Below are 13383 nucleotides of genomic sequence, written 5' to 3' on the forward strand. Positions count from 1 at the left end.
GTAAAATTTAAATTTAAAAAAGATGTATTTTACTAGTTTTAGTGAATTCAGAATATTCCAGCATATGGAAGGCTGACAATTTATTTAACTCATCCCTTATTAATGAATATTTCAATTTTTTCCATTTTTTCTTTTTTAAAGATCATTTATTTGAGAGAGTGAGAGAGCAGGAGTGGGGGTGGGGGGAAGAGGGAGAGAATCTCAAGCAGACTCCTTGCTGAGTGTGGAGCCTGATTTGAGCAACCCATGATATCATGACCAGAGCCAAAACCAAGAGTTGGACTCATAACTGACAGCCACCTAGGGACCTCTCCAATTTTTTCTTTATTAACAATGTTATGACAATGAACATTCTTATATATTTAGTTTTGTATAATGAGCAAAATTTCATCAGGATAAATTTTTATATGTAAAATTACTGATTAAACAGTATGCACATTTATAATGCTGATGATTATTGCCTACGGCCATTTTAAACAGGAAGTTAATATTAACAATCACCTTTCCTAAAAAAAGCTTGTATTTCAGTTGTAATTTCAGAGTAACACACTTGTATTTTACATATGCATACAAATATGCTCTCTCTAAGGAAAAAATTTTAGATATCCAAAATATATAATTATTTTTGCATTCCCAGCTTTCATTTTAATGATCTCTGATGAATGCATATGGAGTGAATTCATGGATCGTTAGCAGTGATACACCTTTTTTGTTAATTTTAGGCTATTTAGTGGTCACAGATGGACCCCTAGTTTACACATTTCCTTTTTGTAGGCAAGAGTCCCAGTGTCTACAAACTTAATGATATAGTTAGTTGTATGCTAAATTCTGAATTAAAGTCATTTTTTAGGTTTTGCTTTGAATCACACACGAAAATTACAACATATTGGAACCATTAGGGATCTTACAGATCTGTAACCAGCATGGCCCAATTTATAGTTTAGGATGCAGATAAGGCACCAATCACTCAGGTGGCTTCCCAAAGTTGAACATGTAAGCCTTCACATGTCCAGTGAACAGGAAATACCACATCCTTCCCTGAGAGCCCCTTCCCCTGATATGCCAGGGTCATCATGGTCGCTTCCTTTTTTTAAAAAATATTTTACTTATTTATTTATTCATGAGAGACACAGAGAGAAGGCAGAGTCATAGGCAGAGGGAAAAGCAGGCTCCTCACAGGGAGCCCAATGTGGGACTTGATCCTGGAATTCCGGGATGATGCCCTGAACCAAAGGCCGACGCTCAACTGCTGAACCACCCAGGTATCCCATCATGGTCACTTCCATTTCTGTTTCTGGCGTCTCAGTAGAGATGTCCTCTTAAGGCCAGGGGATTCTGCTACCCCACAAGAGGCTGGTGGCTCCCAAGGAACTGCTAGTGTAGACTTTTGCATGGGCCACTACTCTTCTTTCAGGGGCCAGAGAGAAGATCCCCAGACCTCAGGAGTAAATTCCACCAGGAGTGGGTTCCAGGCAAAGTTGGTCTGGACCGCTATCCCTGTCCCTCCTTATGTTCCCTCACATAGCCACTTCTCTAGGACTCATATCTGCTACCTGATTCCTGGGCTTGGTCCAGTCCTCCTGTGCACTGATTTACAGCCTTCTTTTGAATTCCTAAGTCTATGCAGAGGCTAGGCTGGTGGTCCTATCTTTTCTCCTTGGTGGTGATTTTACCAGAGATGTCTTGTGGCCATTCCCTGATTCTGAGGTTTGCTCAGGGCAATCCCCAGCCCACTCTAACTAATTTTAATTTCTTAGACAAAGTTTTGGGGGTCTTGATGCCTTTCCACCTTCACCCTCTATGAGTGTCTTGGGTTCCAAATACAAATTTGTCTACTTCCTACCAGCAATCTTCAGGCTTCAGATCTCAACACTTTCTGCCTCACACAGATATTAAATTTAATTTTATCCATCCATCTTACTGGAGATCATTTAAGTTTGGTCCCCTCATTTTAAAAATGAAGAAACTGAGGTACAGAGAAATTACTCACCCAGGGTCGCACACCTGGTTATGATAGACCACAGACAAGAATTCTTGCTTTCTAAATCATAATTCAGGGCTCTGTCATTTCTAATGAGATGTTTCTATACTGTGGGGTTTCTCTGGTGAATTTTGAAATGCTAAGCCACCTACTCTCCAGCATTCTTGGCCACATTCCATGCTGCCCAGATGAAATATGCTCAGACATTCTGCATACCTTTTTATTTACCTAGTAGTGATTTCCAGAGTCAAAACCAAACTGCTCATTACAATCAGCTGCTCTTTCGGAAAACCCAGATCATTATTCCCCTCCATTAGGATAGAATAATCAAGGGTTAGTGCTGAGCTCACACACTTGTTGCCCTAGAATGTGCTTTGCTGTGACCCAGTGACTCTAGAAAATACTTATGCTGCAGCCCAGCCTTTGGCACATATTTCCTCAGCTCCTCTGGACTCTCCATTGAGTCAAACCTTTTTGGGGTGTTTTCAATTCTGTCTCATTCAAAACATTGTCACTTGATGGACAGCTTAGGGAAGCAACTGGAAAGTCATTAGAGAAGTAGGAAATCATTTTGAAAAACAATCCACCAAGCTGTGGATTCTCCCAGGGCTGGAATCCTCATCTGTGGCCTGGAATTCTGGGCATAGGCCCATTCCTCAAGCTGATGACTATCTTTGGGTGGGATGTGTAGTTCGAGGGTAGACAGGTCATGGTGCGGGGAAGGGAAGATAGTAGGAGTATTCATGGTTAGAAGTCCTTCTCCTAAGGAATTTTATTTCAAAAAGCCCAGAGTTTTGCTCTGTACTGTCAGAATATGAGTAGCTGACCTACCCAGCAGTGGGTCAGACTGCCAGCCAGCATTTTGGCAGAATGCCATTCTACAAAGACAGCTTCCAGAAATTTCTGAAAAGTACCTTTTAAGAAATCATGTTTCCATCTTGATTTATATTTGTTGACATGCAGAGAAAACTTATTTCTCTGGGTTTACACCCATAATTTTACTAATGTGCAGAAATCCCACTCTCTGTTTTCCATATTGGATCACCTCTTTTTTAGAGAGAGGTTCTCAACCGCGGCAGCATATCATATCAACTGGGGAGCTTTTAGAAATCGCCAATGCCCTGGCCATACCTCAGAGCAATGAAATCATCCTCGCTGGGGGTGGGATCAATGCATCAGTACTTTTTAAAATTCTCAGATGATTCTGTTTAGGTTGAGAACCACTGTCTAAAATCTGCAGGCAACAATTTGCCTAAATGCTTAACTGTATGCTTTGTGAGGGTAGAAACTTGTTTGTATACTCTTGCTCATCTCTGACACTTCCAATACCTCCTGGCCCATGGGTAATAAGTATTTACTGATGGGATGAATTCATGCTTATTTTGAACTTCATATACATGTAGATAAATAAATGTTCTCCCTTTGGCATAGGGATAATGTTGCACATCTATAGTCATGGCACTACATCAGTAGTAAATGCTTCTATGTACCCTGATTCTTAAATTACAGGGTCATGAAAGGTTTATGGTGCTTGAGGAGAAGCCTGATTTGCCAGGGCCATGGAGAAACCCAGGGGGATCAGTGCTGTGGTTATTTAACAGCTGGAATGAAAGTATTTTAATATTTTAATGTAGGTCCTCCTGTACTCATATATAAACAGGCCACGGCGTGGTTTAAGTTTTCGTCCTTCTGATATCAGAGATTTCCTAGTCTCAAAACATGTATGTGATTGTCCACTTGCTTCTCCTTGCACTCCAGCCACACTGGCTTTCTCTGTGGGTTCAAGAAACCCTGTCAAATGCCTTCTTGCCTAAGGGTCTTTGCACTTGCTGTTCAGTCTGCTGGAACAGTCACCTGATGGGATGAGCTGCCAAATCACGTTGCAAAGGGCATGGAAGCAAAAATGGGAATGACAGCAGCCAGTTTGGCAAACAGTCTACCACATGGCCCCTTTAGGGAAATATTCAGTCTCTTAGATAAAATAGCACCTAGGATTTCTCTTCTTTGTCTGTCTCTTTTTCTCTGTGAGCATTCAAAAACATTCTGTTTGGGCTGCGAGGATGTGAAATTAGCTCTTTTTCTTTTTGTTTCTGCAATAAATCTAATTCTTTTTCCTGCCTTTACTGCTCCATACTACCCATCCACCTCCTTCCTGAGATAAATGCTTGATACTGGCAGAGGAGATGCTTCATATAAAAATACAAAGGAGAGATACACATTTATATGGCTTAAGATATTATTAAAGTTATAGAAGTTACTCATAATGGGTTCACTTCCTACACATTGTCCCATTTGATATTTGCAAGAGCTCATTTTATGTAAGAAAACTGAGACCTCCAAGCGGTGGAAGAAACATTTACCTAGCTGAATGGTATGTGTATATTGTAAAAGAAGGTATAATAACAACTGGTATTTGTTGGGCATTTATGATGTCTTAGGCATTTAATCCTTTTGCTTTCTATCAAGCTCCCGTGAGGCAATTTGATTATTGTCCCTTTTTAGACTTGGGGAAATAGAGGCACAAATAGATTGAAAGAACTCACCCAACATCATTCAGCAAGTGGCCAAGCCAGGGTTTGAGCCCAAGGAGTCTCCCTCCATAGAGTGCGTTCCTAGCCTCTAGGGTACACAGCCTTTAGGGAGTGGCTGACTTACATGCAGGTTTTATTGGAGGAACTGAATTTACCGGGACAAGCCCATCCCTTGGTGTGGTAGAGGCATCTCATGACCCTGTGTAGAAGCAATAAGTCATCTGTACTGGCAGAGGCCATCAAACAAATGTGGTGAACTATAAAAGATGAAAGAGCCAGTGTTCCTTTCATTCTCCCAAAAAGTTTCACACATACATGTTAGAGTTCTTATAGAGCTGGCATCTGCCATTATTTAACCTCTGGGCTGCCTGACCCCATAGCTCATGCTCTTCATCCTTATACTTGGTGTGCTTCTCTGTGAGATCATCACCTGTAAGGTTCCCTTTATAAAGTTTTAAAATTCCTATTTGTTTGAAGCTTGTTTACTGCTGTAAAAAGTATGCACTAACGGCATACTGCACAGCTAAAATTTAAAAGAAGACAGCAAAAAGAAGCATGACACAGGGAGTGATTGAAATGACAAACAAATCACAGATGAATAATAGGAAAGCCTCCATACAGAAGGCTTTTATTAATCCAGGGAGGTGACAGTGATATTTCATCACAAGGCACAATCTAGCAAGAATGGACCACCAGGCTGAATTATATTGGAATATCTTTTCTTCATGATGGGCACATAAAGCAAGGGTACATATTATATGCATGATTATTTTTCTTCGAGTTGAGGCATATTTATGTGGTAAATTTCTCTTGAGGTATTGTATCCCATTTAGGCTTCTCACAAAACCATGGTTTCCTAGTCCTAAATTCAACATGGTTGAAAAAGATGTTTCTTCACAGCTTCTGTCATGTTTACTTTATCCTAGATTATTAATAGTTTCAATTTATTCCTAAGAAGTTACTATTTTACCCTCTAATTATTCAAGGGGGAAGATCTGAGTGAAAAATGTTAGCATTTGTGTTTTTTTTTTCTCATACTATGCTGTTAAAAAATAATATGGCCCCTGGACTAACAACATACACATCACCTGGGAAACTTGTTTGAAACACAAATTCTTGGGACTCACCCCAGGCCATCTGTGGTCTCCTAGAACTTTATAGTTTCAATTTTTTTCATGAAGGTTTATAATTCATTGCATATTATATTTCTCCATATACTTATCTGGTTGTACCAGCATCATTTATTAAAAAGACTCTGTCCAAAATCAATTGATTCTAAACGTATGGTCTATTTCTGGTCTCCCTAATCTGTTCCATTTATCTCTTTGGTACCACACTGTCTTGTTTACTGTACCTTTATAATGAATCTTGAAATCAGCTGGGGTAAGTCTCCAACATAGTTCTTTTTTTCTCCATTTCCTTAGGTCATCTGCAATTTCTCTCAGCAATGCTTTGTGGGTTTTTGGTGCATAGGATTTGCATGTCTTTTGTTAAACTTATTCCTAAGTATTTTGTGTATGTAAATAAACCATCACTACTATCCATCTCCAGAACTCTTTTCATCTTCCCAAACTGAGATTCTATACCCGTTAAATACTAACTCCTCTATTCTTTCCTTCCCTTAGCCCCCAGCAACTACCAGTCTACTTTCTGCCTCTATGAATGTGACTGCTCCAGGTGCCCCATATAATGGAATCATACAGTATTCACCCTTCTGTGACTGGCTTATTTCACTCTGCAAAATGTCTTCAAGGTTCACCCATGTTGCAGCATGTGTCAGAATTTCTTTCCTTTTTAAAGGCTGGATAATATTCTATATGTATATGCCATATTTTATTTTTTTGTCTATCTATGGATTCTTGGGTTGATTCTACTTTTTGTTATTGTGAATAATGCTATGAACATAAGTGTACAAATATCTGTTTGAATCCCTGCTTTCAGTGCTTTTTAGTATATACTTAAAGTGTTATTTTTAAGACTCTGTTTTCCAGGGCCATCTGTGTGTCTCAGTCGTTGAGCATCTGCCTTTGGCTCAAGGCATGATCCCCGGGTCCTGGGATCGAGTCCCACCTCAGGCTCCCCGCAGGGAGCCTGCTTCTCCCTCTGCCTATGTCTCTGCCTTTCTCTATGTGTCTCTCATGAATAAATAAGACTCTGTTTTCCAAATGTTTGTTGAAAAAATATAGAAACACACTAATATAACACTGTATGTTAACTATGCTGGAATTAAAATTCAAAATAAAACAAAAAAAACAAAATATAGAAATGTAATTGATTTTTGTATATTGATCTTATATCCTGTGACTTCGCTACATTCAATTATTAGTTCTACTAGTTGTTTAATAGATCCTTTACATTCTATGCATATAGTCTTGTTGACTGCAAATAAAGATAATTTTACTTCTACCTTGCTAACTTTATGCTTTTCCCCTATCTTTTCTTGCTTTAATGCATGGTTAGGATCTTATGGATAATGTTTAGGAAAAGTAGTGAGAGAAGATATCCTTGCCTTGCTCCCAGTCTTAGGGTGAAAGTGTTAAGCATTTAACCATTAGGGAAAACATTAGTTGCATGTTCTTTTTTTCTTGGTGCCTTTTATCAGATAGAGGAAACTCCTTTCTATTCCTGCTTTGGTGGGAGTTTTTGTTTTTAAAACAGCTATATAGAGGTAGAGGCAATATACAAAAAACTGCATATATTTAATGTACATGCATACCTTGTGTATTGCATTTTGCTTCATTGTGCTTCAAAGATATTACATTTTTTATAAATTTAAGGTTTGTGGTAACCATGTGTCAAGCAAATCTATTGGTGCCATTTTTCCTTTTTTTTTTTTTCTGGTGCCATTTTTCCAATAGTATTTTCTCATTTTGTGTTTTTGCGTCCCACTTTGGTAATTCTCATAATATCTCAAACTTTTCCCTTATTATTATATTTATACGGTGATCTGTGATTAGTGTTTACAACTCACTGAAGCTTAGATGATGGTTAGCATTTTTTAGCAATAAAGTATCCTTTAATTAAGGTATGTACATTGTTTTTTAGATACAATGTTTTTGCACACTTAATATAGTGTAAACATAACTATTCTATACACTGGGAAACAAAAAAAAAATCCATGTGACTAACTGTATTGTGATATTCACTTTATTGCAGTGGTTTGGAACTTAACCTGAAATATCTCTGAGGTATACCTGTATACAATTTGATGAGTCTGAACATATGCATACACCTGTGAAACTACAATCCAGGTAATAAACATATCCATCATCTCCAAAATTATCATACATGTACATTGAATTTTGCCAAATGCCTTTTCTGTGTCTACTGAAAAAAAAAATCACCAGCAAAGGACATTTAATTCTATGATTCAACTTGAAGTAAGGTGAAAATCCCAACTGCTTTGTGCATTTGGCTGCTTAAACAAAATTAAGATTTTATAAAGTAACAAAGAAGAGAAAATGGTGGTTGTGATGGCAACCAGCATTAATGTTCATAATACACACTTTGACTCAATTTTGGAATTTTGTGAAGCTTATATTTCAATAGAATTAATAGAATAGGGATCCCTGGGTGGCGCAGTGGTTTAGCGCCTGCCTTTGGCCCAGGGCGTGATCCTGGAGACCTGGGATCAAATCCCACGTCGGGCTCCCCGTGCATGGAGCCTGCTTCTCCCTCTGCCTGTGTCTCTGCCTCTCTCTCTGTGTGTCTCTCATGAATAAATAAATAAAATCTTTTTTAAAAAAAAAAAAAAAGAATTAATAGAATAACTTGCTACATTTGACATCTTGTTTTACCTATCCATCTTGCTCATGCAGTCAAACACGTCTTTCTAAAATACAGCTCTGCCCATTTCACAACTTTGCTCAAAAAGCTTGCTGGCTATCTATCACTACAGAACAAATTCCATAGCGTGGCATCCAATGCCTTCCTGGATTTGGCTCCATGTTGTCTTTTCAGTTATATCTTTCAGTACACTTATATCTGCCTATCACCCAATTCCTGTGTCTATCACTACTGGTAATGCCTTGCCCTCTGTATGTACTTCACAATGCACTTACCTTTGGAGACCCAGCAAATACTGCCTCTTCCATGATGCCATCCACAGTATTTCCAGTGCCATGATCTCTGTTACCTCTGTGCCTTTATTGTACCTGTAATGCTCTCTTGCAGGATATTTAGTGGAAAATGTGTTTGGATTATGTTTTCCTACATTGTTTCATATAGGGACTGCAGATATTACAGAAGCCACAAGTCCCTATTTGTAAGCCCATGGAAGGTATTGCTAAATGATTACAGCATGATTTCCCACCAAACTTAAATGCACTTCAAGGCACCTCAGAACATTATTAATTTATTATAATTGCCTGGGGCAGTTATTACCAGTTGGTTAAGTGAAATCTGCATTCCATCTCTAGCTAAATTTATGACCTTGTTCATAACAAAAGCTCAATGCCTTGTTTAGTTAGTTGAATTTCACTGCATAGACTCCAAGGGTGATTTCTACCAAAGACTAAATTTATTTGGGAAAGGTAGAAAGCTAGAGGATTATAGCAGATCATAGTGCTGTAGTATTATAGCATATGGAGTAGCTGGCCACATGGAAGAAATCTGTTAGTAAGAGTGACAAGCTCTTGCTGAAGGGAGGCCATGGGCTGTCAGACTGATTTTCTTTTCTTTTCAAGAAACTCACCAGGAGACCTTGTTATTTTCCTGGTTCAGAATCCAAGAATCAGATAAAGGTCTACATCAACTATATGTAAGGCCATGCCCTGGGAATCTCATGGGCCAAGGGGAGGAGTGAGAGGGTTTCCAAATGCCACAATCCATTTCATTACTGTGGGGCAAACTTTCATCAGACATGGCCATAAGTTTCCCTCTGGGAATGGCAGGTGTCTACAACAAATAGAACTCTTTAAATCAAAAAAACAAAAACAAAAACAAAAAACTCTTTAAATCATACAGACATTAGTCTGACTAGTGTTCAAAAGTCAGTTTGGAAAAGGATAAAGTCATTAGGGGTTTCCTTGAAGAGGTCAGTTTTGACTATTTGTCAGGTTCTTTGAAAACATTCTAAGGCTATACTGACCAATACAATGGCCATTAGCCATATTTGGTTTTTTAAATTTAAGTTAATTAAATTTAAGTAAAATTAAAACTTTAGTTGCTCAAACTAGCCACATTTTAAGTGCTCAACTAGCCACATGTGGCTAGTGGCTACCACATCAGACAGAGCAGATACAGAACATTTCTATCGTTGCAGAAGGTTCTAGTTACAGCACTGGTCTAAGACCACCTGCAAAAAACTTGAGCTCCTTTGCATTGTAGCTTAGAGTTTCTGCAGAAGTTTCAGCTTGTGTGGACCAATTATACTCTTTGATACTTCTATTATGTATATCACGTAACTATATTATTTATGTTTATTCACCTAAGTAAGTGCTTTTCTCTTCCAATGCCTTTCTGTTTAATGTCTCATTTGAGAAAAATATCAAGGAAATATTTATTCCCCATCGTTAGAGGCCTGTGTGGTAAGCAAGATTCTATTATTTATCTTCTGTTGTTTCTTTATGGTGGTTAATATTTTCCCTGATCCCTATGAGTTCCGTTTTGCAACCCTCTGCCTGCTAAGTCGGCTAAGTCCTGCATGGTTGTTTGAATTTAAATTACCTGCCGGTTTGCCTTACTAAGGGAGATGTAGCAAATTCAGTCATTAAAGGAAGGGACTATTGGGAAATAATGTGCCATAAGGTCCCATCTAGTCTGACATTTTTATTCTTGCCTCCTCTCCCACATTAAATAAAAGCTATCGTATATAGGGAGATGCATTAAAAATAGGCCACACAATACAATGTGGCTAAAGCTTTCACATTGGTTTTAAATGGGGTTCATTTGAAATGACTTTAATCTTGATTATGGGGGCTACTTGATAGAACATTCATTCTTTGTTACAACTCAAAGCTATATGTTTACTTCATTTATTCCTATGAAGATAAGATTAAATGTTTTTAAGATTTTTCAGTAAGATGAAATATAAATAAACAGAACTAAAATGCACTGCGGGATAGGAGACAAAATCTAATGTTTATTTCTATTCCTATGGTTCCACAGATTATCATCTTCCCTTATAATTTCCTATTGAGTCACCTCTTTGAATAAGGTCTAGATTGGTGACATAGTATTCATATTTTCTCTTTACCCACATGGTGCTGAGGCTAAAAGCTTGGTATTTATTTGGAAAAAATGAACCCAAACTTTCCCTTTCTGGTTCCATTGTTCAGAGCCCCCTGTAGAGGGATGGTTAATCACAGGGCTGGGTTTGAATCCCAGCTCCAGGCTTCCTGATGATGTGGACCACAGAAGTTCCTTAATATTGTATACTTCATCTTCTTCAACCTGAAGATGAGTTTGATTTCCAAACCTACATCATTGGATTTTCCATGAGATTTAATAAAAGCCCTTAAGACAGCACCATTATTTTTCACTTGGGCTTCAACTCTAAAGATCATTTTTCTGTGACTTTATTTTTTTTTAAGATTTTATTTATTTATCTGAGAGAGAGAGTAAAAGAGAGAGAGAGAGATCGTGAGTAGTAGGGGAAAGGCAGAAGGAGAAGCAGACTCTGCTGAGCATGGAGCCAAATGCAGACTTGATCCTAGGACCCTGGGATCATGATCTGAGCCCAAGGTAGACACTTAACTGACTGAGCCACCCAGGCACCCTCTGTGACTTTAAACTTTTAAAATTGAAATGTAATTACAATGATTTGAGTGATTGTGTCCTGTCAAAATTCACATATTGAAATCCTAGTGTGTTTGGAGATGAGCCCTTTGGGAGGTGATTAGGTCATGAAGGGTTTGCCCTGGTGAATGAGATTAATGCCCTTATATAAGAGACTCCAGAGAGAGCTCCCTTGTCCCTTCCACCACATGAGGACACAGCCAGGAGTCAGCAATCTGTTACCCACAAAAACCCGACCATGCTGGCACCCTGATTGCACATTTCTAGCCTCCAGAACTGTGAGAAATAAATTTCTGTTGTTTATAAACTACCCAATCTGTGGTGTTCTGTAGCTAAGACAATAATTTATGTAGTGAAATGCACAAATCTTAAGTATACAGTTTGATGAGTTTGGGTAAATGCATACACCTTGTAACCCACTATCAAGACATAAGAGATTTCTATCTCCCTATTAAGTTCCTTAGTGCTTTCTCAATCAATTCCTGCTTCCCCACCCCCAACACACACACACAGGACATTGATTTTATTGCCAGAGCTTATTTTTGTCTATTCTAGAATTTCATTTGAATGGAATCATAGAGTATGTATTCTTTTGTATCAGGCTTTTCTCATTTTCCATAATAAATTGTATATCTGATATTTATCTCCAATAGTTTATTAGCATTATATTTTATAATATTTAATTAATAATTGTGCATAAGGTAATGGATCACATTAGGAAAAACTGGCATTTCTTTAAAACTAAAATATAAACAGAAATCAAATGGCCTAAAATATAGCTTGTTACTCTGTTCCTTCTTTAGTAATGTTTTTTGACATACTGTTGTGTTTGTGTTTTTATGATAATCTTTAGTTTGTCTTAATTTATTTCTCATGCATTTTTTCTTAAGATTTAATTCACATAAAAGATATTTATCAAGCTTTGCAAATGTCACCATTATGTAATTCCAGAGTATTTTCATCATTCTTTTTATTTTTAAAGATTTTATTTATTTGAGAGAGGGAACATGAGAGAGAGAGAGAGAGAGAGAGTGAGCAAGCATGAGCAGTGGGGGGAAGGAAAGGAAAGAGAGAAGCAGACTTCCCACTGAGCAGGGAACCCAATGTGGGGTTTGGTCCCAGGACCCTGGGATCATGACCTGAGGTGAGCAACAGAGCCACCCTAGTGCCCCCTGTTTTCATCACTCTGAAAAGAAATCCCAGGGCACCTGGGTGGCTCAGTCAATTAAGCATCCAACTCTTGATTTCAGCTCAGGTCATGATCTTAGGATTGTGAAATGGAGTCTAGCCTTGGGTTCCGTGCTCAGCAGGGAGTCTGCTTGAGATTCTCTCTCTCTCCTTCCCCCGCCCCTGCATCTCCCCCTCATGTGCATGCCCTCATTATCCAAAATAAATAAGTCTTTTAAAAAATTTTCCTGCTTAAAAAAAAAAAATTTCCTGCTATAGTGGAACTTCCATTATAAACTTCCATTCATTCACTTATTGTCAATCAACAAACATGTTTGTTTGCTTATTTAATATTGGGGGTAATAAGTTCTTTAAAGAAAAGGAAAAGAGAGAAAAGAAACCTGGAGTGCTGGGACAGATTTGTCATTCTGAACAGAGTGGGGACAGAAGGCCTTGCTGGTAAAGTGAAGGAGGTGGGGACTGGGCCACAGAGATATGTCATTGGAGGTGTTCCTGGCAAAGGGAAGAGGAAGTCCACAAGCACTGAGGTAGGAATGTGCCTGGTATTTCCTAGGAGCAGCAGAGAAGTCAGTGGGCCTGGAGCAGAGTGAGCCAGGGGGAGGAAGGCAGGAGAGGTAATAGGGCCAATCGTGACAGACTTACTTGACATTTAGAAAACTTTGGCTTTTACTGTGAGCAAAATGCACAGCCATTAGAGGATTCTGGGCAGAGGAAGCACATGATTTGTTTTATATTCCTAAGGAATGTTGGTTTGAAAATTCTTCAGGAGCTTCCTGGATATAATCAGAAACAACCCCCAGCCCCCGCACTCAGAGGACAGGGAGAGACCCAAGAAAAAGGCAGATTACCACTCCAGATTACCAGGTTTAATAAGCAAGGTAACTTACATACAGGGCAGCTGCAAGACATCAGTAGATCTTGTTAGATCTCTGTACCTACCTGCCA

This window comes from Canis lupus, chromosome 23 (genome assembly GCF_011100685.1).
Source record: "Canis lupus familiaris isolate Mischka breed German Shepherd chromosome 23, alternate assembly UU_Cfam_GSD_1.0, whole genome shotgun sequence".
NCBI lineage: Eukaryota > Metazoa > Chordata > Mammalia > Carnivora > Canidae > Canis > Canis lupus.